General features: G+C 39.5%; 1 protein-coding gene across 2 annotated transcripts in view; it reads left to right on the forward strand.

The window, feature by feature from the left end:
* Nucleotides 1-1,146: 1,146 nt before the first annotated feature.
* The window catches only part of KLHL32 (kelch like family member 32), a 224,029-nt gene continuing 197,939 nt past the window's right edge, over nt 1,147-27,236 (forward strand). For both annotated transcript variants that reach the window (XM_056125147.1, XM_056125149.1), the window contains exon 1: nt 1,147-1,355. The gene's annotated coding sequence lies outside the window, so the exon portion shown is untranslated. The remainder of the gene's footprint in view (nt 1,356-27,236) is intronic.

Raw genomic sequence — 27,236 nt, forward strand, 5'->3', positions numbered from 1 at the left:
CTCTCTCTCTCTCTCTCTCTCTCTCAGCATTATGGTTTACAATAAGGTACTGCAAGATTATCATCTTTGTGACTTTACCTACTTTCAGCACTCAGTTCTTGTCCAGAGTGATCATTTCCACTATATTTGGCCTATTGGTGCCTTCTGTATCCTCACTGCCGTTCCTCCCATCACTTGTGGTAACCTTCACCCTGACCATTCCTCCTTGCCCTTGTTTCTGTCCTTGGGCATCAGTTATATATATATATATATATATCCCACAAATGAGTCCAATCATTCCATGCCTGTCCCTCTCTCTCTGCCTCTTTTCACTCAGCATGATGCTCTCCATATGGTCCATCCATTGATATGCGAATTTCATGCCCCAAGCATTTCTTATGCCACAGCCTTTTCCCAGCTACCTTAACGTGTCACCCTTCTCAGGAGGGTCGCTGTATAGGTTCTGCAGAAGAGCCACGAGGAACAGAAGCAACTTGAACTTTTCAAGTGAGTTGGGTTAGGGAGAGGGATGCCAAGTGTCAGTGTTTGGACTCAGTTCCTGCAGGTTTGCTCGCCTGCGCAGGGGATGGGAATCTGGGGACAAGCGGTGGGGTTCCTGTGTCTCGGGTTTTCCTCGCAGGGGGACGCAACTGGGACTGCAGGTTTGCGGGTGAGACCCAGCGCCGCGCAGCCCGGAGCAGCGCGGGGGCACGGGAAAGGCCGGGGGCGGCGCGGAGGAGGAGGAGGACTTCCGGGGAGCGCGGGAACGCGCGCCGGTTCGCGGTGACGAGCGAAGCGAGCGGCCGGGGAGCGTGTGCGCGTCCCCGGCGGCGGCGGCGGCTGCGGGGGCGCGCGCGCGGGCTCGCCGGGGGCAGGAGAGGGCGGAGCCGCTTCTCCCGGCTGAGCCCGCCCCGGGGTCCGCCGAGGTGCGTCTGGAGCTGACGCGGCCGCCCGAGGCACCGCGAGCCCGACGCGCCACCTGCAGTGCTGGCTGCTGCCTTTTATTTACTAGGAAACAGTTTCCCCCTCCTGCAGGAGAGTCCGGGAGCGCGCACAGGCATCTTTCTCTCTCTCTCTCTCTCTCTCTCTCTCTCTCTCACACACACACACACACAGACACACACACACAGAGGCAGACAGAGGCACACACACACACACACGCACGCACACACACGCTCGCCAGCGCGCACACACTGGGACACCGGCTAAGCCGCTGGCTCTTCACAACTGCATCTCCAGAGCCGTAGAGCGCAACTACTGCGGTGTCTCTTACCCTCCGCGGCGCGGGGCGAAGCAGAGCCTTTGTGCATCGGGGGAGCCCGGTGCCTGCGCTGCCGCCTCTGGTCCCCAACCCAGCAGACCGCTCACCCCGTCGGGTAAGCCTGTCTCTCTCCTTATGCTGTTCTGGGGTCGGTGCCTGCAGCCCGGAAGGAGAGGGAGGGAGGCTGCTGGTGTGCCAAGCGTGGGGGAGATCGGAGTTGAGATGTCAGAGGCGAGGCAGCCCCTGCAGCTCGTCTAGCGGGAGCAATTACTACTCCGGTTACTTATTCTCCCACCCCGGAGTCGCACCCGCCACCTCCCTGCCCCCCCAACGGAGGATGTACTGTGCTCCCGGGTTGCCAAGGAGACTTGCTTAAACACCAGCTTTGGGACATCTATGGGAAGAATTGGTTTCTAAATGATGCTCTTGTCTATTTTGAATTTTTTTTTTTTGTAATTAAGAATTTACACCGGGGAGGACCATGGGGTAATTCGGCGTTTCTTCATCTGCATTTCGATGATGGGTTCATTCAACTTCAAGAAAAGCGGTAGTTGCACTAGATGATAATGCTTTAGAAAGGATTTGGCAGGTACATCCCCCCTCCCCCCTCCCAACGGATGGATTGTATTTTGAATAATGAATTACTCTCGTTTTTGGTGAGAGTATAAAGAAAATTTCCTTCTATTAAAATCCCTTCTTCCCCTAGGTTTTCACTTTCTATTTTGCAGTTCCTCAGGAGTGATTCTCCTATCCTTAAGAATAGAAGATGAATTAATTGTGTTCCTCACATAAGGATGAACTGTTGTAAAGTGGCCAGCATAGGAATAAATATGAATTCCCAATGCAAGCATTCATGGCATGCATCTTTGCTAACAGTTCTGTATCTACCGCATCACTGTGCAAGTGCAGTTTTCTGCACTTTTGTCCATTCCTAAAGAAGATTCTGTTTTCATTCAAGTTTCACTAATTCTCTTTGGACCCTTGCCTATGTAGATACGTAAATATATAAAGGAATAAAGTACGTGTCCTAGCTTAACACACTTAATTCTAAATTGTTAGTGCTTATGTTAAAATGTAGAGCACAGATTGCATGGAGGATGTTTTATGGATCCTGTTGAATTTTTCGAATTGGATCCTTTGCTGGAGCACTGAGGCCCTAAGTGAATATCAGTGTTATATCTCATAGGAGCCCCAAATAACTGGGCTGTCCCCTGAGGCCTCAGGTACCTAGTAAGTGTACTTGTATAACACAACCTTTGATGACCTTAGCATCTAGTAATCACATTTAGCGCTAATTTGATGCTTTACCACAAGCAGACATGACCTAGTAAAGATTTATTAGCATTCAAAATGTTTATGTTCGTCTTCATTGGAAATGTGGTCCTCTTTTCTACTTCTTAAATGAGACAAGGAAATATAGCAAATGATTTTATTTCGAACTTCTGACTGTCATATGGAGTATAATACTATAAGAAACGGGAAAGCTAGCAGTAGCTGAGGTAAGTAGAGTGGGTTTTATGGCACTGACAGGAACTGGGAAATGAATAAAGATGATAAACATTCTACATTACATTTTATAAAGTACTTAAAAAAATCTCTGGCGATCTCAAAAGTTCAAGGAATATTCTTTAATTCAGTGTGGAGGGACCTGACACTCAGAGATTGTTGAAGGTCACAGAGTTAATGGAAAAGAAAACCTGTTTTTGGACTCAGATTCTGGGGAAAAAAAGACCCTATTATCTGCATTTCCACTGTGCTGGGGTCTCACAGGTGAAATCACAGTAAAATAGGTCCTCCTGGAGACACGACAGGGAGAGAAGGGGCTGTGAATTGTGGCCCCTGGACCATATACACATCAATACAAAAGTGAGGACTTCTACCCAAGTTTAGTTGGTTATTGCCACCCCAACACTCAAACTTATATTGTTCACGGAAACAATCTTCTAAATTTTTTTTTAATGTGAAGTGTCCTTAAAAACTGTTAGGAACACATTAAAAAAAATACAATGTGGCCTGCCAGTTCCCGTTCTGTACCGACTGCTAGCTCAGTCAATTCTAAGCTCTTTTTCACTAATAGAATAGCGATATGAACACATAGGTTCATCACTATAAGTGTAATAAGGCATTTCCTGGTTTTGATGTTAAAGTCACTAAGCATTCTATATTGGTTCTCCAATAAATAGATTTAAATTTGCTTTTGAGATTTCCTAGGTCTCTTTCATACCACAGAGAGAAAGTGAAAGGGCACTCAATGCTTGAAGGACACAATGCTTCGAAAGTAGTGTTTTTCAATCCCATGAAACAAAATATATTTTCCTGGATTATTTTGGGGTAGAAAGAAGGTGCATAGAAATCAGAAGGATAGTGCAATACCTGCTACCATTGGAAAGGATAAATAATGGTTGGTTAGAAAAAAGGGCATCCTGGGCCCAGGAGACAAGACAGGGGTCAGGGGCACAAGTGAGTTCAATCCTGCTACAGCATCCACACTCAGACCCTTGCTGCTCCCCCAGCTCTGGCCCTCATGGCTCCCAGTAGTGCTGGGGTTGGGGCACTGGGCCCTTGCATTGAACTTACCAGTGTAGTTACCCAAATCACTGGTAGTGTCCCTTGGGGTCACCTACTCAGCTTGAGAGACAAGAAAGAAAGAGAGAAAGAGAGAGAGAGATTCATAAAATTCTAAAAAACAAAATAAAACTCACTAAAAGGATACCTCAATTTCAAAAGAACAGAAACATAAATGCCGTCTCAAGGGGGCATTCCATTGCTGCATGCTGGCATAGAAACTGTTTTGTCTCTTCAATGATCTTGTAATGAATGCAAATATCTTTTAAGAAATAGTCACTTTTCTAGAAGCTCCTGAGATATCAGTAGTCTTCACTGAAGCTGACCTGGTGGTCAGAAAGGACTTTTGTCTTTGGTGAATCCTAAGAGTTCTTTAAAGTAAAATCTAAGAACTGGCCAATGACTTCTAAAATTTCTCTTCTAAAACCACCGTCTAGCAGGATGCTTTAATAATAAATGAATGCCTCTTAGTTTTCATTTCACAGAAGTGGATTGGGTCCCAAGTAAAGAGCTATTCAAATGTTGTTTAATACTAATGTAACAAAATCCCTGAGGAGATATCTGTGCCCTCAAGGCTTCAGAGCAAACATTCTGCTCCTGGCACCTTCTGCCTTTTTAGTCTCTTCTCTATGCAATATGAGAAATAATTTTTCATATCGGTATCACAATGTGTCTATAAAATTGGCATCTTATTTCTAAATCACTGATGAGGGATCCAAAATTATGTGAAGTTAAACTAGTTTAATGAAAGAAAGCTTCAGCAAAATCTCTTCTGTCATGTTCCTCTGCCTTTTACCTAATACAGGAAATAGCCATCTACATAATTATATTTTTTGAGATAATTGGTGTTAAGTGCTATATGAGGAATATATATATAAGAGTCCACAGAACCACAGACAAAGAAAATACATGTAATACTGACTGTGGAGTTTAGGCAAGTCTTGTGTAGAAGGATTAGTGTTGAACCTTGATGGCTGGATCTGATTGTGTTAATGAAGATCCCTTTATCTATAAAGATGAGAGACTTCAAGACAATCCCTGAAATTGTGAGTTGAGAGAATGATGCTTTTGGTATCTGATATTGATGAATTCATCATATTTTCTGAAAGGATGGGAGAAATATGTTCTCCAAGGTGAAGTGAAGCAAGAAGATGGAACTGAGGATTTATAGGAGAGGACAGAAAAAGCCGGTGAAGGAGACTAATGGGCATTGTAGGTGAAGGGAAGAATCAGAGTATATTATTGATTGTTCTGGAGAATCGAAGAACTTGGGACACAGCAAATACTTATAAAGCATTATAATGTGTTTAGGTGCATCTATATTTTTAACACCCAATGTCTGGCACTTAATTTTCTCTTCTAACATCATTTTTCTGTGGGAGGAAAGTATACATAGTCAATTGAATTTATTTGATGTTCCCCAAAATCTGAATTTTCAAAAAAATAAGATTTTTCAGATAAGATGTTTAAAAAAGGAACATATCAGGGACTGGAGAGATAGTACAAGGTCCCTCATGCATTGCTAGGTGCAGCCGTGGAGGACCATAGACCCAGGCAGTGGCCTGAGTCATCCCCAGCACTGCAGAGTCTGAGCAGCACCACATCCTCAGGCCTCCTGTTGAACTGAGAGCCCAGTTGGCTGAGAATCACTGACAGTGGGTCCCAGGCCTCCTGAGCAGAGTCTGGGAAGAACCTTCCTGTATGTGCATGTGTGTGTGTGTGCTCACACACTGAATGTATCAGTGTAAACATATTCTCTCTCTTTTCTAAATGAATCATCATGAGAAACAATTACAGACTTACAAACTTTGGTGATTATGTTTCACTCATACAATTATCGGATACCCATCCCTCTACCAGTGCCCATTCTCCACCACCAATATTCCCAATATCCCTCCCGTCACCCTGCATTCCCCCTACCACCCTACCCCTGCCTCTGTGGCAGGCACATTCCATCTTACTCTCTCTCTCTTTTTGGGTACCATGGTTTGCAATACAGGTACTAAGTAGCCATCATGTTTGGTCCATAGTCTACTTTCAGCACACATCTCCCATCCCAATCGAGCCTTCCAACCATTATTTACTTAGTGGTTCCTTCTCTATCCCAGCTGCCTTTTCCCCCAGCATGTGAGGCCGGCTTCAAAGTCATGGAGTGATCCTCCTGGCCCTTATCTCTACTATCCTTAAGAGTTAGTCTCCTATTATATTACTTTATATTCCAAAAATAGTGTAGTCATTCTATGTGGGTCCCTCTCTCTGGCTCATTTCACTTAGCAAAACATATTCTCTTAATATACGTGTAGACTTGAAGGTTCTGGGGACTCTTACAGACTGAGGTTGTTTGGGGGGAATGGGCCTACGCAAGCAGCTCTCAGCAGGGCCAGAGACTTCTCCCAGCAAGACTCCTAACTGGGCTTGATGGTTCAATACTTATCCTCGGACATGTGATGTTGCTTGGACCCAGAGGTACTGGAGGTTACCAGGGCCACATTGTACACTTCTCAGGGACAGATTGAGATGTTTAGTATTCAGAAGCTTTTGATAAAACCCTCATCTCAGAACTGCAAAACAAATGAGAGGAAATGTACACTGTGTTGTCTACTTGAAAATCTTTGCCAACCCTTTAATGAGTAGAATCAACCCTTTAATAAGTAGAGTTTCCTAAACCTGATTAGGTCAGTATTTTTATTACCTGCATGGAAATATAAAATAATGTGACAAGGACTTGGTTTCAAGTGCCGGAATTGCAGTGAGTAGGAGGGTGAACTATGTGTTAGAATGGCACAAGGTAACAGGATGGAACAAAAGAGAAAAATATGTCATAGCTAGCAAGAAGCTAATGCAGAGGACATTTGACATGACAGGGATTTGTTTTAAAGTGGAGAGATTTTAATTCCCCTCAAGTATTATAGAAGTCAACATAATGATTTGTTCCTTATATATTTGACAAATAATACAATATGTTATAATCAATGAGGTAAGGAGTCCAGCTTTGTTCTTATGCATGGTCTTTTGGTGACAGTGGAGGATCTATTGATTATATTTCTGCATCAGGCAGAGCCTTAGTTTCCTTTTCTTCCTAATATAGCTAGTTATCAGCTTTTTAGGGTATCTTCAATATGGAGAATAGAACATGAAGATTTATACTAGGACATCTAAATTTTGCCTCTTAGTGGGAATTAATCAATTAAAGTCCTTCCCTTGAAGGGCAGAAGGGAGTATGGTAAATAGGGTGCTAGTTTTGCATGCAGTTGACCTGAATTCGATCCCCCTGCACTCCATATGGTCCCCTGAGCCCACCAGGATTGAGCTGAGCACAGAACCAGAAATAAGCTTGAGTACTTCCAGGTGTGGCAAACAAACAAACAAAAATTTATTTTTCTTGACCATCAAGAAATAACTGTCATTTCTAATAAAAACCTTTGTATCCATTACCTTTGTTAATATCTTTTTTCAGAGACGGATGATGCACTCAACTTTTCTTCCTATTTCTCCTTTTCTTGCCTTGTTTCGTATGCACATTGAGATACATGAATACATTTAACTTGATTTAGACATATGGCACTATGAATTTTGGCAAGATGTTTAAAAGAACTATGTAGAAAAATAGTTTTGAAAACTTGACTTCAAGTCAGATTAGTTTGCATATGGCACAAACACTGAAAGCTCTAACTTTGTCTAAAATAGTTTTGCAGGGTTGAAATTACCAGTCTGATAAGATGATTTTTAATGGAAGAAGGAAACTCTTTGGCAGTTTTCACAGACTCTTGATTTTCTCCTACATGCATATTTAAGATGTAATTTATTCCACTTTTTATGCCAGATAAGCTAGTTCCAGTTATTTAGGACTCTTCTGCCTCCACCCTCAGTGTATATACTCAGTACAACGTGATTTGCATAGATGAAATAATAGTACCATCTTGACTGATTGCTTAGTGGGAATAATGCGAATGGGACAGATGCCAAAAGCAGGAAAGGAGGAATTTTGCAATTTTTTTAATGATAAAAGTTCTCATACTGCATTTGAAATCATTGCTTAGTATTCTTATTGGTGAGTTTTCATTCTCCAAATATATATATGTGTATATATATGTATATATATATAGTATTATACCATAGCCAGAAGAACATGAACCTTAAATCTGGATTTAGATATTCACTCTGACACTTCTTGACTTTGTTATCTATAGTCCAGTTATATATAGCTATATGTGCTCCACGAGGAACTTAGTGCTGCTATTCCTATTGATTTCATAGGGAATTCAAGGGAAGATTATATAATTTTTCACCAATAGGGACCCCACTAGCTCTCCTTGTTCATATGTATGTCTTATTTCCCATAATAAGTAAAAGTGGGAATTCTATTTTCCTTGACTGGAGGGTTATATAAAGTTACTCTGGCCTGAGAGATAACTGCAAGGGATGGAGCACAAGGCCTGGATTTGAGTCCTGGCACTACATTGTCCCCTGGAAACTGCTACGGTGGAGTAACAAGCAGGTCAGGAGCTGTGGTGTGAGCCCATCTATATGGCGCAGGTTGAGTGTGGAGGCTGCTGGGACAAAGTTGAATAACAAACTAGCAGTGAACTCTGAGCAATGGGCTGACAGGAGCCCTCAGAGCACTGTCAAGTATGACCCCAAAACAAAACAGAACAAAACCAGAAACATCTAATGGTTAGTTTTTATTACTTGCCTTTGCTGAGCAATGGGCGGACAGGAGCCCTCAGAGCACTGTCAAGTATGACCCCAAAACAAAACAGAACAGAACTAGAAACATCTAATCGTTAGTTTTTATTAATTGCCTTTGCCTTCCCCTACCTTTGCCTTCCTCAAAACAAGGATAGAATCTATTTATATTTCATGTCTGTTTCATTTGTTGTAAATTGTCCTAATCCAGTCTAGGAGTCTTGGAGAGAACCTATTCCTTCCATGTAATGGACTTTTAAGTGAGCAATGGGGAGCTTGTGTGGATCTTCCCAAGGAGAGAGATAAGTATGTTGGGGTTAACAGTGAAGAGGTCTTACTTCTCTGAAAAGCCATCTCCTTCTCTTTTCTATACCCTTAGATCCCCAGTCTAGCCAGAGAGAAAAGTTGGGGTTGATCAGCTTTCTCTTGGCTAGGTAAATTTCTGGATCTCTATTAGAGGATCTCATCAGGATCCCCATTTTAGATAAAGTCTCTTGTGGAATTAATAATAGCAATACCAAGTACCATATAGGTTCAGACGGCTAAGCTTTTCTTTGAGGTCAAGTTCTAGTTGCCTGTATCTTTCTAGACAGATCTATGTTTCCTTCTCACTGGTTATGTAAATTCAGTGAAAAGGTCAAGAGCTCACCAGGCTGAAAGTAAAAACGCCTCAAATGCACTTTTAAGTCAGATAGGATTAAAGCCTACCCAAAGAGCATGCTCTCAATTCAAATCTATTTTTCCATTTTCTTCCTCTGCCTCACTGTCTGCTGCTTCTACTGACAAGACACTCCACACCCTCACAAATATAAGTCTTTCCTCTGCTTTAAAAAAATCAGTTGGTTTTTTGACAACCTAGGAATTCAGTTATGGTTAATGTATCTTGACTTTTTCAAGGTCACCTCCCTAGCTCAGGAGTAACCCAGATCTCAGTGGGAATTGTAGCAGATCACTGCACTGTAGCAATGATAATGAAGAACATTTGTAGAAAGGTTGTTCTTCAGTTATATGTGCATGGCAACATAGCCAGAAGAGAATGAGCCTTGGAGCTCAATGCAGCATGAGTGGTGCCTTTTCGGACACCATATGCCAAGTGAAGTTAGTTTATCCCATATAGCAAAGGATATCCCTACAGAAAGGATAATTTCTTTTGCTATGCTCTGTCATGTACATAGCTGTACATGTAACAAAGCATTCCAATATTTCTTTAAAAGTGTTGTAACTTAGGGATTTGGAAAGATACTACAGGGCTAGGGAGCTTCTCCTTGTGATACAGCTGACCCTACTTTGATCCCTGGCCCCATATTGTCCCCCTCAGCACCACCAGGGGTCACTTCTAAGCGCTGATCCAGGAATAGTTTCTGAACATCAGTAGGCTATGGCTCAGCGCCCGCTCCCCTAGTGTTGTGACTTAATAAGTCAGTTGTATTTTTAGTGGTGGTGATGATATTCTCCTTTATAGTCTAAAGTTATAAAATCATAGAGAATCATTAATGAGGAATTTGTGATTGTATAGCAAACATAGAATAGCTTCTATCTGTTTCTTTACTATATGGATCACAAAGAGAGCATTTTTTAATGTGGTATGAAGTAGATAGCAGATCAAGCATGAAAGTACAGAGAGAGAGAGAGAGAGAGAGAGAGAGAGAGGTACCTGCCATGGGGGGTGGGGGAGGGAAACTGAGGACATTGGTGGTGGGAAATTTGCACTGGTGAAGGGACAGGTGTTGGAAAATGATATGATTGAGACCCAAACATGAACAATTCTGTAATTGTGTATCTCACTGTGATTCAACTAAAAAAAATTTAATGAAAAGTAAAAAACTCAAATAGATGAAAATAATAGAGAATAGTATAAAAGAAAAGAAAAGAGAAATCCACAGACAAGATGCTATTGGTGCCAGTTTTTCTGTGTGCATTGAATGCACACACCAGCAAAGTAATGCAGTCATATTAGTAAGGGGAAAAGCCTAATTTTTCTGTGTGTTATGTTTTGGGGCCACACCCAGCAGTGGAAGTGCTCAGGGTTTGTTCCTGGTTCTGTGCTCAGGGATTATTCCTGAAAAAAAGCCTACTTTAAATTTAAATATCCTCAACCACCACCCAAGGGATAACTATAGTGTTATTTTATAGTAGCACTGTAGCACTGTCCTCCCGTTGTTCACTGATTTGCTCGAGCGGGCACTAGTAACGTCTCCATTGTGAGACTTCTTATTACTGTTTTTGGCATATTGAATACTCCATGAGGCTTCTTATTACTGTTTTTGGCATATCAAATACGCCATGGGGAGCTTGCCAGTCTCTGCTGTGCGGGCAGGATACTCCTGGTAGCTTGCCGGGCTCTCTGAGAAGGATGGAGGAATCGAACTCGGGTTGGCTGCGTGCAAAGCAAACGCCCTACCAGCTGTGCTATCGCTCCAGCCCATGTTATAGTATTATTTTATAAACTCAAGTTCATAATTGAGGTAGATACCAGATGGAAAAAATTATCATTATTTTTTAAAGAGTGCGTGCTTTTTTTTGGGGGGGGGGTCATACCCGGTGATGCACGAGGATTACTCCTGGCTCGTGCACTTAGGAATTACTTTTGGTGGTGCTCAGGGGACCATATGGGATGCTGGAAATTGAACCTGGGTCGGCCGTGTGCAAGGTAAATGCCCTACCCGCTGTGCTATTGCTCCAGCCCTGAAAAAAATTATTTTGATGAGTCTTTCTTGCTTCTCCATTGATTCCATTTGATAGCCCCTGAAAGGAGGCTTTTTCTTTAAATGTTCTTTTCATGCTTGGTAGTACTGTAGGAATTATCCAATAACTCTGTGGCTCCTAAATTTTGCCAGTCTTTTTCAGACTGATGTCCTTTGAGTTGATATGCTGATTATTGTTGTTGTTGTTTTAATTCAAAACTCTAAAGAAATATTGAGTGATGATGTTATTTTTTTCCCTAGGGAGACATTAATGACCTACAATTTGATTGATTTGGGCATAGTTTATCTTCCTTAGCCTTGGCTAAAAGCTATTTATGATTTCTTGAAGGTATTTAATATTATCTACATAGAGAACTTCCTAATTGGTCAAATGTTATTTGAGAAATGAATGTATGCCCCTAAGGCAATTTTACACAGAATTTAATCTGACTTTTTACTGATTCATAAATCTCAGTATTATCTGTAGAATTTTATAAGAAATTTCCCTTCTCTGACCTTATAATCATTCATAAGGTAGTCAGTTTTGTATTTTTGTTTTACATGGTATTGTGTAAGTGTTGCTCACCAAAGTCTGTGGTTAATATGTTTTCATTAGATTGCAGTAATTTCTTTAAAATAGAATACTAATGTATTTAATATTTGTTACTGCTAGGAGGTTTACAGAGGTAGAGTTCTGTAGATAGCACTTTCTACCTCCTCCTCTTCCTCCTCCTCCTCCTCCGTCTCCTCCACCTTCTCTTCTTCTTCTTCCTTTCCTTCTTCTCCTCTTCCTTCTCTTTCTCCTTCTCTTCTTCTCCTCTTCCTATTTCTTCTCCTCCTTCTCCTTCTCCTCCTCCTCCTCATCTTCTGTCTTCCTTCTCTACCTCTCCCTATTTCTCCTTCTTCCTTGTCCTCTCCCTCCTCCTATTTCTCCTTCTCCTTCTCCTTCATTAAGTTAATTCCATGGTTTCACTGTATAATAGCATCACCCCTATAATTTGCTTTTAAAAATATATGTGTGCATTTAATGGCAATACAGCAGCAAATATTTTATTTATTTATTTATTTTTAATTTTTATTAGTGAAACACCATGAGGTACAGTTGTAGACTTACAAATTTTTGGGCTAGGGTTTCAGTTATGCAATGATCAAATACCCATCCCTCCACCAGTGCCCATTCTCCACCACCACTGATCCCAGTATCCCTCCCACCCCCATCCCCCCATCCTACCCTGCCTCTGTGGCAGGGCATTCCCTTTTGTTCTCTCTCTCCTTTTGGGTGCTGTGGTTTACAAAAGAGGCATTGAGTGGCAATCATGTTTGGTCCATAGTCTACTTTCAGCTCGCATCTCCCATCCTGGGAGGATCCTCCCAACATTTTTGATTTGGTGCTCCCTTCTCCCCTAGCATGTGCAGCTGACCTCCAAGCCATGGAGTAAAACTCCTGGTACTTATCTCGGCTATTCTTGGGTGTTTTAGTCTCCTATTTTGTTACTTTATGTTCCCCAGATGAATGCAATCTTTCTATGTCTGTCCCTCTCTTTCCAACTCATTTCGCTTAGCATGATACTTTCCATGTAGTACCACTTGTATGTAAATTTCATGACATCATCTTTTCTAACAGCTACATAGTACTCCATTGTGTAGATGTACCAAAGTTTCTTTAACCAGTCATCTGTTCTCGGGCACTCAGGTTTTTTCCAGATTCTAGCTATTGTAAACAGGATAGCAGCAAGTATTTTAGAGAATCTCTTGAAACTCAGATTAAGTGAGCCTGCTTGATAGGCTGGACTGTGACCAAGATGTATAGGAAGCCCAGGTATCACTGACTCAAGATCTTTTTTTAATAGGATGAATAGTATCTTCATTTCTTATTTAAAACCTGTTGATTGATCTCAGGGTTGGGAATGTGTTGAGAATTTCAGGAGAGAATCCTTCTACATGGTAGTACTGCACCTCCCACGATCATCTCAGGAGTCAGCCACATTTCTGTTCATGGTCAAATTTTCATGCAAGGAATGAGCAGAGGCTAGAGCAATAATACAGTAGGTAGGACACTTGCCTTGCTTGTGACTGACCCGGGTTCAGCTGATCCCCGCCGGGCACTACATATGATATCCTGAGCTCTGTCGAGTGTAATCCCTGAGAGAAGAGCTAGGAATAAACTCTGAGACAACATTGCTGACTTGTTGCTGACCATCAATATTCAAAATAAACAAAGAATGATAGCAAAAAAAAATTTCTTTAAGAGTAGTCTGAGATAATAAGTCCTTTTCTCAAGGTTGCTTCTAGCTGCTCTTACAGAGCAGAGCTAAAATTCCCTATCTGGTAGCATTTCTGCAGAATGGAGTGAGGTCAAGGGCTGGAGGCAGATGGCAAAAGCAAGGGCATTATGTAGTAATTTTCCTTGACTTTCCATCTCTGCAAACTGGGAATAATTCACTTGGGGATATTAACTTTGTAAGTCCTCTCTATTAATTTGGATAACATTAAGCATTGTAAGAACAAAATTGAATATGTATATATATTTAAATATGATTTTATATTGGGGCTGGAGCGATAGCACAGCGGGTAGGGCGTTCGCCTTACAAGCAGCCAACATGGCCGACCCGAGTTCGATTCCTCCGCCCCTCTCGGAGAGCCCGGCAAGCTACCGAGAGTATTCGATATGCCAGACACAGTAACAACAAAGTCTCCAATGGAGACGTTACTGGGCCCGCTCGAGCAAATCGACGATCAACGGGAGGGCCTTTACCTTTACCTTTATATTAAAACTGTTCTTTCACTTGTTTTGATTGGGTGTTCTTGAACAAATCTGCTTTAGAAAACCACATATTCTAGGAACTTGCTGTAGAAATGTCATATATATCACGGTTCACAAAAATGTTCAGAGGTCTGAAAATATGTTCAGAGGTTTAACAACAACCAAAAGGAGAGAGAGAACAAAAGGGAATGCCCTGCCACAGAGGCAGGGTGGGATGGGGGGGGATGGGGGGTGGGAGGGATACTGGGACCCATGGTGGTGGAAAATGGGCACTAGTAGAGGGATGGGTACTTGATCATTGTATAACTGAAACCCAAGCCCCCAAATTTGTAAGTCTACAACTGTAACACATGGTGTTTCACTAATAAAATTTTTAAAAAATATGTTCAGAGGTTTATAGCCAGACAGAATCTCAGAATGCCCTGGAGTTCCTTTGAAAATATAGATCATGAATGCCTCTGTATTTACTGTATTGAAATATGTTTTGACATTGAGGCTCTATTTTATTCTATTCTTTTCCCACTGTCTACTTTTGAAAACCTCCCCTGGGTGATTCTGTTACCTTTGATTTGGGAGCCATGATTTGTATCTGTTCTACTTGTTATTCCTACATTCCAAGAGCTATTTACACTACCTGAATTCGGCCTCAGTTTTCAGCGTTTTTCTTCATCTTTAATAAACAATAGCAAGTTAAATCAGTTTTGAGGGCATGCAGCTTTCTGGACACTCAGTGACCATTTAAACACTGAAGTTTCATAAAACAATGTATTCCCCGTCTGGCTAGAAGTCATGCTACGTGACAAACATCTTCATTATTCAGTCAGAAGTTCTGGTTTTCTTCTCAGATTTATACACAGCTGCTCAGGTGAACGACGCAGAGAATCTTTATAAAAACGTCCTCATTATATTTTATATTGTCTAATAATAAAGTAGATTGATTAAAATGTACATTTATGAGTAAGATAAAATTGGATACTTTTTATTTTATATCCTTTAAAATGTAGCACATTGATGGTGATTAAATGGTATTATGTAAGCCAATGAGAGAATGCGTTTCTTTTGTGGATAAAATCTTATGAGTCATTGATTAACAGGTCGCTAGTGAACTGCTGCAGAATACTATAGAGCTTTATGGCAGGATTCTGGGAAGAGAGAAAAGGCAATTTTGAGTCGTCATTTGTTCTGTTTTTCGAAATAGTTCAGATTGGACTCTGAAAGTTTTAAATGGGCTTTTAAATATAATAATCTCCACTTGGAGACTGTCTGGAACCATGCAGCTCTGCGAGAAATATGACCTTCTTAAATCATGACCTAAATGTACAAGAACTTTTGACTGTCAGATATTTTCAGGAGAACAGCAACTCTTAAGTCCTGATATATAGATAAGGAGAAAAAGACTCCTTGTTATAATACAGCTTGTGTAATTATAAGTGAGTTTTGGATCTCAATGAACATGATTAGAGTTATGCATGGTGAGCATGTCATCTAATTGTAGCAAGTTATTTTGAGGTATTTGAGGTATGTGAGAGAAGGGCATGCACAATAGTTAGGTTTCTTTGTGTCTGGCAATTTTGTCATTGTCATTACTGTTGTGATAGTTTCTCTGATGCTGAGATAAGCACAAACAAGATTAGTCCCTATTGCAGTAATTTTATAACTAGGGTTATTTTTGAGCTGAATAAAAAAGTCTTTTGACCCAAAGAATGACCATTTTAGAACTGGAATTACTTACTGAGTTACCTTTTCCTCTAGAAAATTAGGTGAATGTTCTATTTAGAAATATTAGAATTAGGGTGTAATAGTATTATTTTTCATGTCACATACATAAAAATATATGTATATATATATATATATATATATATACACACACAGAATTGAGGGAGGGAGAGAAGGAGGGAGGAAGGAGCTAGGGGAGGGAGGGAGAGAGTGGGAGGGAGCGAGAGAGAGAAAGAGAAAGAGGAGGGATAATTGCTCAGTTGCATTTACCATCAGTTGATTTTTGAAACTGAACCCTAATTAGGTGGTTAGCACTTGACCATTTTGCCAAAATCATCTTTTTTGGCCATCTGTGCCAAAATTACTTGTCGGAAGTAATGGTCTTGGACACAGCTGCTGAGTCTAATGTGTATTTCTAACTAGTGTTTTAATGATAATGACCACATAGGGAAGTTCAGTGGCCAAATGTGCAGAGCAAATGAGAGAGAATAATACAGATACAAAAATTTAAATTTATAAGTATAAGAAAGAAAAATATGTATTTGACATCATGAAATGAGAGTAGGTATTATTTAATCTCCAGATAGGAAAGTATCCTTTTTCTACTTTTAGCTCCTTATAATGGCTTTCTCCCAAGGGGAAATAACTTACAAGAGTGGCTGATTTTGAATTTTTCACTTCTTTGTAGTGTTTTATGAATTTTTCTCTAATTGATATTTTTGAGAGGTAGATTTAATTAATATCTCAAATTCATTGATTGGATTTTTTTTCCCAGCTCAGGCATTACTTAAGGAGAACCAGGGAGGGAAAAAATGACTGCCACTTCATATCATTGGTTTTTTTTTTGTTATTTATTTTTAGATTGGATGAATAGTGGAAGCTTTCCAGACTGGTTAAATTTAGTGTCATTTGAAATAAAAATTTAAAAAAATTATAAGGTAAATGGGCTGGAGCGATAGCACAGCGGGTAGGGCGTCTGCCTTGCACGCAGCCAACATGGCCGACCCGAGTTCGATTCCTCCGCTCCTCTCAGAGAGCCCGGCAAGCTACCGAGAGTATTCGATATGCCAGACACAGTAACAACAAAGTCTCCAATGGAGACGTTACTGGGCCCGCTCGAGCAAATCGATGGTCAACAGGAGGGCCTTTACCTTTTACCTTTATAAGGTAAATAATAATTATAAGATAAATAATATCATTAAAGATAAAACGAAGGCCTAATATCAGGAATAAATTCACGTTTCTACATGTTCCATGCACAGTTCACTTATCCATCACTATCTCATTCAGACCTTTCCCATATTTTGTTGCTTGGATCCCAAACCTTGGTGTCATCCTTGGTTTCCTTCTCCCAGCACCTGCAGCATAGAAGTTGGAGCATTCTGGTGCTCTCCTTCCTAAGAATGCCCTAAATTCAATCATCTTCCTTGGCTGCTATCTCTACTTCAACCATCATTGCTTCAGTCAGCATCTCCTCTTGCTTTTTTCACTCTGACAGTTTCCCAACTGATCTCCTTTGCCTTTCATAGTCTCCTTGAAACACAGAAGTCGAAGTAATCCTTTGAAACCTTGAATTAGGCCATGCTTTTCTTTGACTAAAAACTGCAAGAGCTTTTCTCTCAAGGGCAAAATACTTTCTACATCATCTATCCTCTCTCTTATCTTCTACCTTCATCTTTAATACTTCTCTTGTTCACTCCTGCCCTGGTTTCTCTTTTGTCTTTTAGAATGTGTGCACATAGTTCCTGATGTCCTCTGCCTAGAATACTTTACGTCCTAGATGGCCCCTTCTTTTAAGGTGTTTGTTTAAATATAACTTCAGTGAGAGCTGCAACGGACACCCTGTTTAAAACTATAACCCTTCCCTCATCCCCATCGCATCACTCTCAATTTATTTTACCTTGAATTAATTTTTCTTTTATTCAGATCCAGGAGAGAATAATTTATATAATATAATGTTCAACCATTGTAAGTTGCACAGTTAATTTTTAGTAAATATGTAGTGTTGTGCGGATATCACTATAATCCACATTTAGAATATTTTTATCACCCCCTCCAAGTTTCCTTCTGCTCCTTTGCAGTGATTCCTGTTTCATCTAGGTCATCTCCAATCTGCTGTGGCATGAATAAATTTGCCTTTTCTAGACATTTGAATGTTTTTTTCTCTGACTTTGTACCACCACTGCTTAGTACATGCTTAACACTTGTGGGTTAAAGGAGCAACATGTTTGTATAAAATTAAAATATCGCCATATTTTGTGTGTGTCTCATCTTTCTTGCAGATAACTTGGGTGCTATCTCAATATTCAGTCTTTAGGGCCTGTCAGTTTCCTCTTTGCAGTATTTCTTATGTCCTCTGCTGCCCTAGCCCATCTGTGGCTTCTCCTCCCATTCAGTCCTCAGTACTTCAGCTTCTATACTGTTCTTTATACCACTTTAGTTTTCTTCCTCTCTTCTGGTCAACTGTGTTTAGAGTAATATCTTTAGAAACTTCGTTTCCCTTCTCTCCCTTTTCTAAAATGCTCTAGACTCACAAAGTCATTAGTATCAAAAAATCTGTGATTGCTGTGACCCTTTTGATTATCAGTGATATTAAAGAGCGTTCGCATTCCTCTTTACTAGCCACTTATATTCTCCACAGTCCATATACTCTCTGCTTCCGGCAGCCTTTCTTTCTTTAAAATTTTTTTTTTTATCGAATCACTGGATATACAGTTACAAAGTTGTATATGGTTGCCTTTCAGTCTTACAATGTTCCAATAGCCGTTCCTTCAGCAGTGCACATTTCCCACCACCAATAGTCTTTCTTTCTTTGTGTGGTAGCAATAACTGAGTATAATAGTGGAATGACTTTGGAGATAGAAAACCCTAAGGTAGAATCCTGATTCTTTTATTTCCTAGTTGTTTGGTTTTGGGAAAGTTGTCTTTGAATGTCTTTGAATCAGGGTATCCTTATTTGTACTTGGGAACAATGAAACCCAATTAAACTACAGAATAATCATGTGGCTCCAGTGTAATAATGAATGTAAGTTTCATTGTCTAGTACAAAGCAATTACTTAGTATATTTTTGAAATTATTATTATCCTTTGGTAGAATGAAAAGGGCCTGGGGAACTAAGTTACTTTCCTGTTATTGAGGAGAACAGACAATTCTTTCCATCATCAGCTCTCCTTATGTGTCATGAGAATGTAGAAAATATTATTTTGATGGTCTGTTTTTCAGTACTTAGTCTCTAATGACAATATCCCATGAATCATAGCTGTTCTTCTGTGTGACATCCCCCACCCCCCGTGCTTTCATTTGAGGATGAATGTTTTATTAGTATTACTTTTTGTTGTTTCTTAAATATGATGTCATTGGTGTTTTTGGGGGGTAATAAATGCATTACCTGCTTCCTTGTTAATATTTTTCTTTTCGTTAAGATGCTTATTTGGCACCTAGTTACTAGGCATCTGTTAGATGTTAGGTAGTATGCCAGGAACTGATGGTTTAATGGTGAGGAAAGTAGATCAGGCCTTTCTCATCTTAGTGCTGACACTGTAGTGGAAAGAGATGACAATTTCTCAACTGATATAGCAAATTAGGATAAGATGACAATGGAGATAAATATTGATAGAGGCTCATGGTGCAATGAAAAGTGGAAAAGGGGTTTGGACTTATTTTTTTTAATATTTTATTGAATCATCGTGAAATAGTTACAAGCTTTTATGTTTGGGTTACAATCACATAATGATCAAACACCCATCCCTCCACCCATGCACATTCACCACCACCTATATCCCCAGTATACACCCCCCTTCCCCACCCTCCCCCTGCCTCTATGGCAGACATTATTCCCCATAATCTCTCTCTACTTTGGGGCATTATACAGACCCTGAGAGGTTATCGTGTTTGGTCCTCTATCTATTTTCTGTCCACAACTCTCATCCCGACCGATTCCTCCAGCCATCTTTTCCTTAGTGATCCCTTTTCTATTCCAGCTGCCTTCTCCCATTTGCTCATAAGGCAGGCTTCCAGCTATGGAGCAATCTATCTGTCCCATGTATCTACTATTCTTAGGTGTTAGCCTCATGTTATGTTGTTTTGTACTCCACAAATGAGTGCAGTCCTTCTATGTCTGTCAATCTCTTTCTGACTCATTTCACTTAGCACGATACTCTCCAAGTCTATTTATTTATAAGCAAAGTTCATGACTTCATCTCTCCTGACAGCTGCATAATATTCCATTGTGTAGATGTACCAAAGTTTCTTTAACCAGTCATCTGTTCTAGGACACTTAGGTTGTTTCGATATTTTAGCTATTGTGAAAAATGCTGCAATGAACATATAGGTATAGATGTCATTTCTACTGTGTTTTTTTGCATCCTTGGGATATATTGGGTTTGGACTTATTGAGGGCCCGAGTGTGTGAGGAAGTCTGCCCTGAGGGAATGGAGTTGGGGGATGAGGATGAGATGAGTTAATGAGATGAATGTCAGATTGGAGATTGCTTTAGATTAAAGAAGAAAAAATCACTTGTAGAGGCTTAGGAAGTTTGATGAAGAAACATAGTGGTCAAAAGTTACATTGGGGTACAGAGATTTGAAGTGGGGGGTGTTAGGGGGCATATTGCTGTAACTGGAGAGTGGGTAAGGAAGGGCCATACCTAGACCTATTAGAGTGTCATGGATCTTTATCTAAATAATAGCGGGAAACCATTGAGGAAGGTTTGAATCAGAGAGTGACATGACTGGAAAACTAATAGTACCTTCTGATGGGAGGAGAACACTAACACATCTAGGAAGGCACTGGAGTATATTACTCTGGTTCAGATCAGAGATGATCGTGACGATTTGGCCTAAGGAAATCTGGATAAAGAAAGGGGTAGGCCATTTGGTGATTGTTTAGGACTTAAATCAAAGGATTTAATACTGAGGATAAGGACAATAACAATAACTCCTACATCTACATAGATGGTGTGCCGTTATATATAGTTATGTGTTCGGGGTGGTATTTCATACAGCTTGGGTGGAGGCACCATTTGCATGAATGGTGGTCCTAATTCATAAAAGTGGTGTGCGATAGTAGGGACATTCTGTACCATGGGGTGTTTGTTGATGATACTCATGGAGAAATAAATTCTAGGAAATGAACAATTTGGTAGCATTGAAATGTAGCACTGTAGCACTGTCCTCCTGTTGTTCATCAATTTGCTGGAGCGGGAACCAGTAACATCTCACAACAAATTGTGAAACTTGTTGTTACTGTTTTTGGCATATTGAATATATCAGGGGGAGCTTGCCAGGCTTTGCCATACGGGTGAGATACTCTTGGTAGCTTGCCGGGCTCTCTGAGAGGGGCAAAGGAATCCAACCAAGGTCGGCCATGTCGGCTGCATGCAAGGCAAATGCCTTACCTGCTGTGCTATTGCTCCAGTCCAGCATTGAAATGAGTGAAGGAAATTACTCATGTGGTTAAGGCAGTATTAAATTTGAACTGTTTCTAAGGTGTTCAAGGAATATATTAATTAGGATGTTATTGCATGTTTGAAGATCATAGAAAACTCTGGGTCAGTGATGCAATTTTTGATTGGTATTGAAGTTTCCTAGAAATAGAATGAGCAATTAAACTGAGTCTTAAGAGCTATAGTAACTTAGTGATTAGGTATAGACTAATCACTATAGTTTGATCTCTAGACTATTGTACTCCAGTTTGCAGTAAGAAAGGAAGGTGCACCAAGAAGCAAGGAAACGTACAGAGAGAGGGGAAACAGCTCAACCCTAGTGACATTTCCATTAGGTAAATCCTAGAAACATGCCATGTATCTGCTTGAACAGATTTCCCAAAGGCTTCGTAACTGTTGGAATAGAAATTTAGCTAAGTTATAGAAACCAAGAAGATGAGAAATTTTAATTTTCCTGTATGCAGTAAGATTCATTCTTACTCTCTAATTAATACAGATCATTCCTTAAGCAGACTTAACTGATTAGATGGCTCATGGAGAGGTACTTCATGTCCTGATACACTCACAGAACATTAGAGGAAAAATATATCTATAATACATCTATATCTGTCAGCTAGTCCTATGTAAGAATCCTTAACACAGGCACAAATTATTGGAATTCCAACAAAAGAAAGATGAGTAGATGGTGTGGAATATACAATCAGAAATAGAAACATGAAGTGCACAATCAAAAATTGATCATAATTTGGAATAATAAACCATCTGGTTTACTATATGAGACAATTAACAACTTAGGATTTGCTTTAGAGTATACTGATTGCTCATTAGTCTTTCTTAGATGTCATTTCTGTTTTTTTACAAATAAATATTTCAAGTTGTTTTTAAAAAATTTGCTTTCCAGGTTGAAATTTCAAACTCTGAAACTGCTGTTAAAATTCTGGTCTGCATCCTCTGAAACTGCTGTTAAAAGTCTAGCTTTTATGATTCACGTGTTCTAATAACAAACAAAATTCAGTTGAAATATTTAAAAAGTCAGTACTATCTTAGGTGAAAAATAAAGATAGTGAAAAGATATGTTTTGTTCTTTCAACCTAAATTGGTACAAATTTTTAAGTACTAGTTAATTTATTTTCCCTACTAAATAATGATTCATCTCGTTTTAGAAAGTTATCAGATCTGAGGCCTGAGGGATAGTATAGCAAGTAGGACTTTTACCTTGTATGCATTCTACCCAGGTTTGATCTCTGGAACTGCATATGGTTCCCTGAGCCCCACCAGGAATAATCTCTGAGTGCAGAGCCAGGAGTAAGCCCAAATATTGCCAGGCATGGCCCTCAAACAAACAAATAAAAAGTCACTGGGTGTCATTCTGAATTGGCTTAGGAAACATGACAATTTTATCATCTAGTTGGGCTACTGTACTCTCTTTACGGCCCCATTAACCTTTTTTTTCCAAATGGATTTGACTTACGATAGATGCAGGTTTGATATGTCTTTAAAACTAGCTCTTAAAGGGCTTCTTTTTTAAACTTGTTTCCACACAGAATCCATAAATAGACTGTCACTCTCCTCCCGCTGTTCATCGATTTTCTCGAGCGGGCCCAGTAACGTCTCCATTGTGAGACTTCTTGTTACTGTGTTTGGCATGTTGAATACATTATGGGGAGCTTGCCAGGCTTTACCGTGTGGGCGAGATACTCTCGGTAGCTTGATGGGCTCTCTGAGAGGAGCAGAGGAATCGACCTCGTGTTTGCCATGTTGGCTGCATGCAAGTCAAACGCCTGCCCTACCTGTTGAGCTATCGCTCCAGCCCCCATAAATAGAATTATATTTAATTCTATTTTATTTATTTATTTATTTTGCTTTTTGGGTAACACCTGGCTATGCTCAGGGGTCACTCCTGGCTCTGCACTCAGGAATCATTCCTGGCGGTGTTCAAGGGAGCATATGGGATGCTGGGAATTGAACCCGGTCGGCCGTGTGCAAGGCAAACTCCCTACCTGCTGTGCTGTCACTCCAGCCCCTATTTAATTCTGTTTTATAGAGGAGGAAACTTTTATGCTAGTCTGCCAATATTTCTGACCTACACCAACTTGATCCATTTCCACTGACCCATAGCATTTGGGTAGTTTTATTAAGCCTTAAATAAATATCCAAATTTTCTTTTCATAGGGGAAAGTAGAAACTCAAAGAAGCAAGATGTCCAAGATGTCTTGCTCATAGTGTGTGCCAATAAAATGAGGGCATATGTCCCTGAGGCTTTGCCTTCATTGGCAGGCCATTGGTTTTATAATCCCCATTATCTTAGAATATGTTTCCCTTACATGTACATGTACATGTACATTCCCTTTTCTATGTACAGTTAATTAAATTGATCATCCTGCTGTTTTTCCTTTACTATATGTGTAAATATTGCTCCAGAAATCTGGAAAAAACAAAAAGCATATTTGGCAGTGACATTAGTAATCAGGTATTTTTATTTATTTTTGGTTTGAATTTGGTTTGGGGGCCAAATCTAGTTATGCTTTGGACTTATTCCTGGCTCTGTGCTTAGGGATCACTCCAGGCAGTGCTCAGAGGACCATATTTGGTGCCAGTATTGAATCAGAGTCAACTGAATGTGAAACATATGTCCTATCTATTAAATGATCTTTCTGGCCACAAGTATGCAGATCTTTCAAAAACTTCTCAAAGATAAAAGGTTATTGACACTATGAATTTTTTAGTCAAATTCTTTAGATCTATAGTAAAATGCAGTTCTCAGAGCTAGAGGGAGCTCAGTAGGCTGGAGCACATGATTTGCACCAAAAGAATCTGTATTTAAATCCTGGCACTCTTTGATTCCTAAAGTCCATCTGGAGAAAGCCAGGAGTAGCCCCTGAGTATTGCCAGAGGGTGGCCCCTAAGTGAAAAAAGTACCCTTAATCCATTCTCATATGTAGAAAATTTTTTATTTGCTTACTTTTACTGGGTCTGGAGTGATAGCACAGTGGGTAGGGCGTTTGCCTTGCACGCAGCATGGACGACGCGAGTTCGATTCCTCTGCCTCTCTTGGAGAGCCCAGCAAGCTACCGAGAGTATCTCGCCCGCGCGGCAGAGCCTGGCAAGCTACCCGTGACGTACTCAATATGCCAAACACAGTAACAACAAGTCTCATGAAGGAGACGTTACTGGGCCCGCTCGAGCAAATCGATGAACAACGGGACGACCGTGACCGTGACCGACATTTACTGTGATTTTCTGACAGCCCTGAGTCCAGGTGTGCTCAGGGCTTATTTCTGGCTCTGTTCTCAGGGTTCACTCTTGGTGGGGCTCACGGTACCATACCAAATCCAGGTTGGCTGCATGCATGGCAAGCACTCTGCCTGCTGAATTATCTCTCTGGCCCAGGAGCTATTTTTTATAAAGAACATTCACCCTTCTCAGTCTTGTGGTCTCACTTTTCAGCTTGTGTCTGACTTGAATAGTTCACTGAACACTACTACAGCATCAGCATTAATTTGACCCCCAGCTGTATTCTTTCCCTGTCAGTTCCTGTCCTCCAGGTTGTTGCTCACATTTATATCAAAGATGAGAGCAGCTGGAGTCAGATGCCTGTGATTATTAAAGCTGTAATTACTGATCATGCCAGCACCAACAATATTAACTGGTGCTTAAATAATTGAAAATGTTACCTGTGAGGCAAACATAGATTCAAGGTGTCAGGATAAAAGACTTTCTCTGGAACATCCTAGGCGATGTTAAAATGTTTTCATTCATATTTTACTGAGATTTTCTGGCTAAAATTGTTACATAGAGATAATGGCCTCTATAGAGCTTAATCAGTTATTTTTTTAATTACAAAATAAAAATATGTTTCAGGAACTTAAGAAGTACTGTTTTGGGGAACAAATCAATTTTATTAGATTTCTCAGGTTTTTTAGGAGAGAAATAATCCCTTTGCTAGGGTAGTAGAATAAAAACCTACTATATAGAGTTTTCTACATTTGAGAAAAATACACAATTCTGTTTTTGATAAACTTTTCTAAATCTACTTGTTATTAGAAAAGTAAATAATTTCAAGAAGAAAAAATACTTCCAAGCATTTAAAGAGTATTATTTGAGAAAATTCTTGCATTTGCTTTTAAATTTCTAACTCTAGGAATATAATAGTACTTTGACATATAAGATAGGATGGCAGCCCATTGACTAGTTTGAATATTTCTATACTTAATTTGTAGATTTATTATAATAAACAATCAAAATAAAAATTATAATTTGTAAAGGATTTGAAAATGTGTATGTAAATCCCCATATTTCATTTTCATTTATTGTTGTAACTCATCAGCCCATCATCCCAACACACTGTTGTCCCAACTCTCCATGTTAATTGTGGCCAGTGTGCTGCAGTGCTAACACTTGGCAAAATTTCTGTTATCTAGAGACTCTCACGGGCTTTGTCAGTGATTTGGTATGAGAATAAGCAAGTTTGATTAAAAATCAGTAGGTTCAACAATGGGCATTGCTGCAAGGAAGTGAGAATATGGACACCTGAAGAGATGATAATCTCAGACAATCTCCAAAACTGGTAATGTGGTCTTCCCTACGTAGAGTTTTAGCTCATACAGGCATAGTATATAAATATCAGAAAGAAAATGTTTTGTTGTTGGTTTGGCTTGGTCTTTAATTATTTCTGAAATCCTGTTTTTATTGAAGTTGCTGGGAATTAAAAGGATATACAAGTGATGGGATATATATGTACATATAACTTGTTTTGAATTATGTGTTTACTCAAATATCAATACCCTTAATAAGCTTCCAACATTCAAAATGTGAACTAATATAGGACAAAGATATTAAAATTTTTATATTTTATTTGATATGTTCCACTCTAACCAATCTAACCATTATGAATTGTATATAGTATCTCTTTTCAGCCTCTGGTAAAAACATTTTTTTTTTACATAAATCCCTCACTCAGAACCCCTTTACCTTTTTTATCACTTTCAGAGAAACTTTTCATTTCTTGTAACAATGTAATGTATGTTCACTGTTTATTAATGAGAAGACCAATATCTTCTCATATAGGTGAGATTTTTTTCTGTTTGATTAGATAACGTTGTATATCCCATGTACCAAGAAGAATGTCTATAATTTAATGCTCAGGATATATTTGTTAAATAAGTAAAGAACCTATTGTTCTCCTGCCTGTAACTATAGAATTGTTATGTATCTTTTATTTTGTTTAGTGAAAAACAGACAAAGAGAAAGGACTTGTAAATTTTTTGTGATACTCATTATTGGGCAGTTTAAAGTGATCATAGAAAGCAGTCTACCAATTTGTGACTTTCATCTTGATTTTTTTCTTTTCTTTTAAGCTTTATAAAGCTCACAAGCAAATTTCATACTCGATGTAGAACTTAATGAGATCATTGTTTGTATTCTTTTCATTCCATTTCTATTCCTTCAAGAAGACGGAGACTATCTTATATCTTGGTTATCAAAAAAGAGTAAGGTTTAACTCAGAAATGGTTGGGGAATAAAAGAAAGAGGAAATGTTCTTTCAACAAGCTTGAATAATAATAAAATGTATACTGTTGGGTTCTAGTTATTTTTGGAGAGAGGAAATGCATTTTATTCTAAATTATCTTGATTGTCATTGTAAAATATGAAATTTGATAAATCCCTTGATCATATTACTTTCATTATCACTTTACTTTCCTTTCTTTTATGTATCTCAGTACAGATTTTTCCCACTATCTGAAAAGTACATTACTACAAAGCTTTAAGCAGAAATGGTAGAAAATGGAGAAGCAATCATTAGTATTTTACATGGAAATTTATAAAAAGCATTTCCAGATCCCCAAAAGCCTATGTAATTATACCAAGTAATATAAAAAAACCTACAGTAACACAGGCTTTGGTAAAGGCAGGAATGATATAATAAATGCACAAATTTGTATGAAGCGATTCCAAGGAAAAGAGCTTGGTAATGACATAACCTGCTTAGAGCAGGTCCTGCTTTTAGAATGGCTGCTCTAAAACTGATTTTGTTTTAGAGCAGAGTGTTATTTTTGTTTTCCCCTTTTGCCATAAGAGCAAAAATACCCTTTGGATTTTATTTCATCAACAAAAATAGGAGCTAAGCTAGGTCTTTC

This window comes from Sorex fumeus, unplaced genomic scaffold (assembly GCF_029834395.1).
Source record: "Sorex fumeus unplaced genomic scaffold, SorFum_2.1 ptg000054l, whole genome shotgun sequence".
Taxonomy (NCBI): Eukaryota; Metazoa; Chordata; class Mammalia; order Eulipotyphla; family Soricidae; genus Sorex; species Sorex fumeus.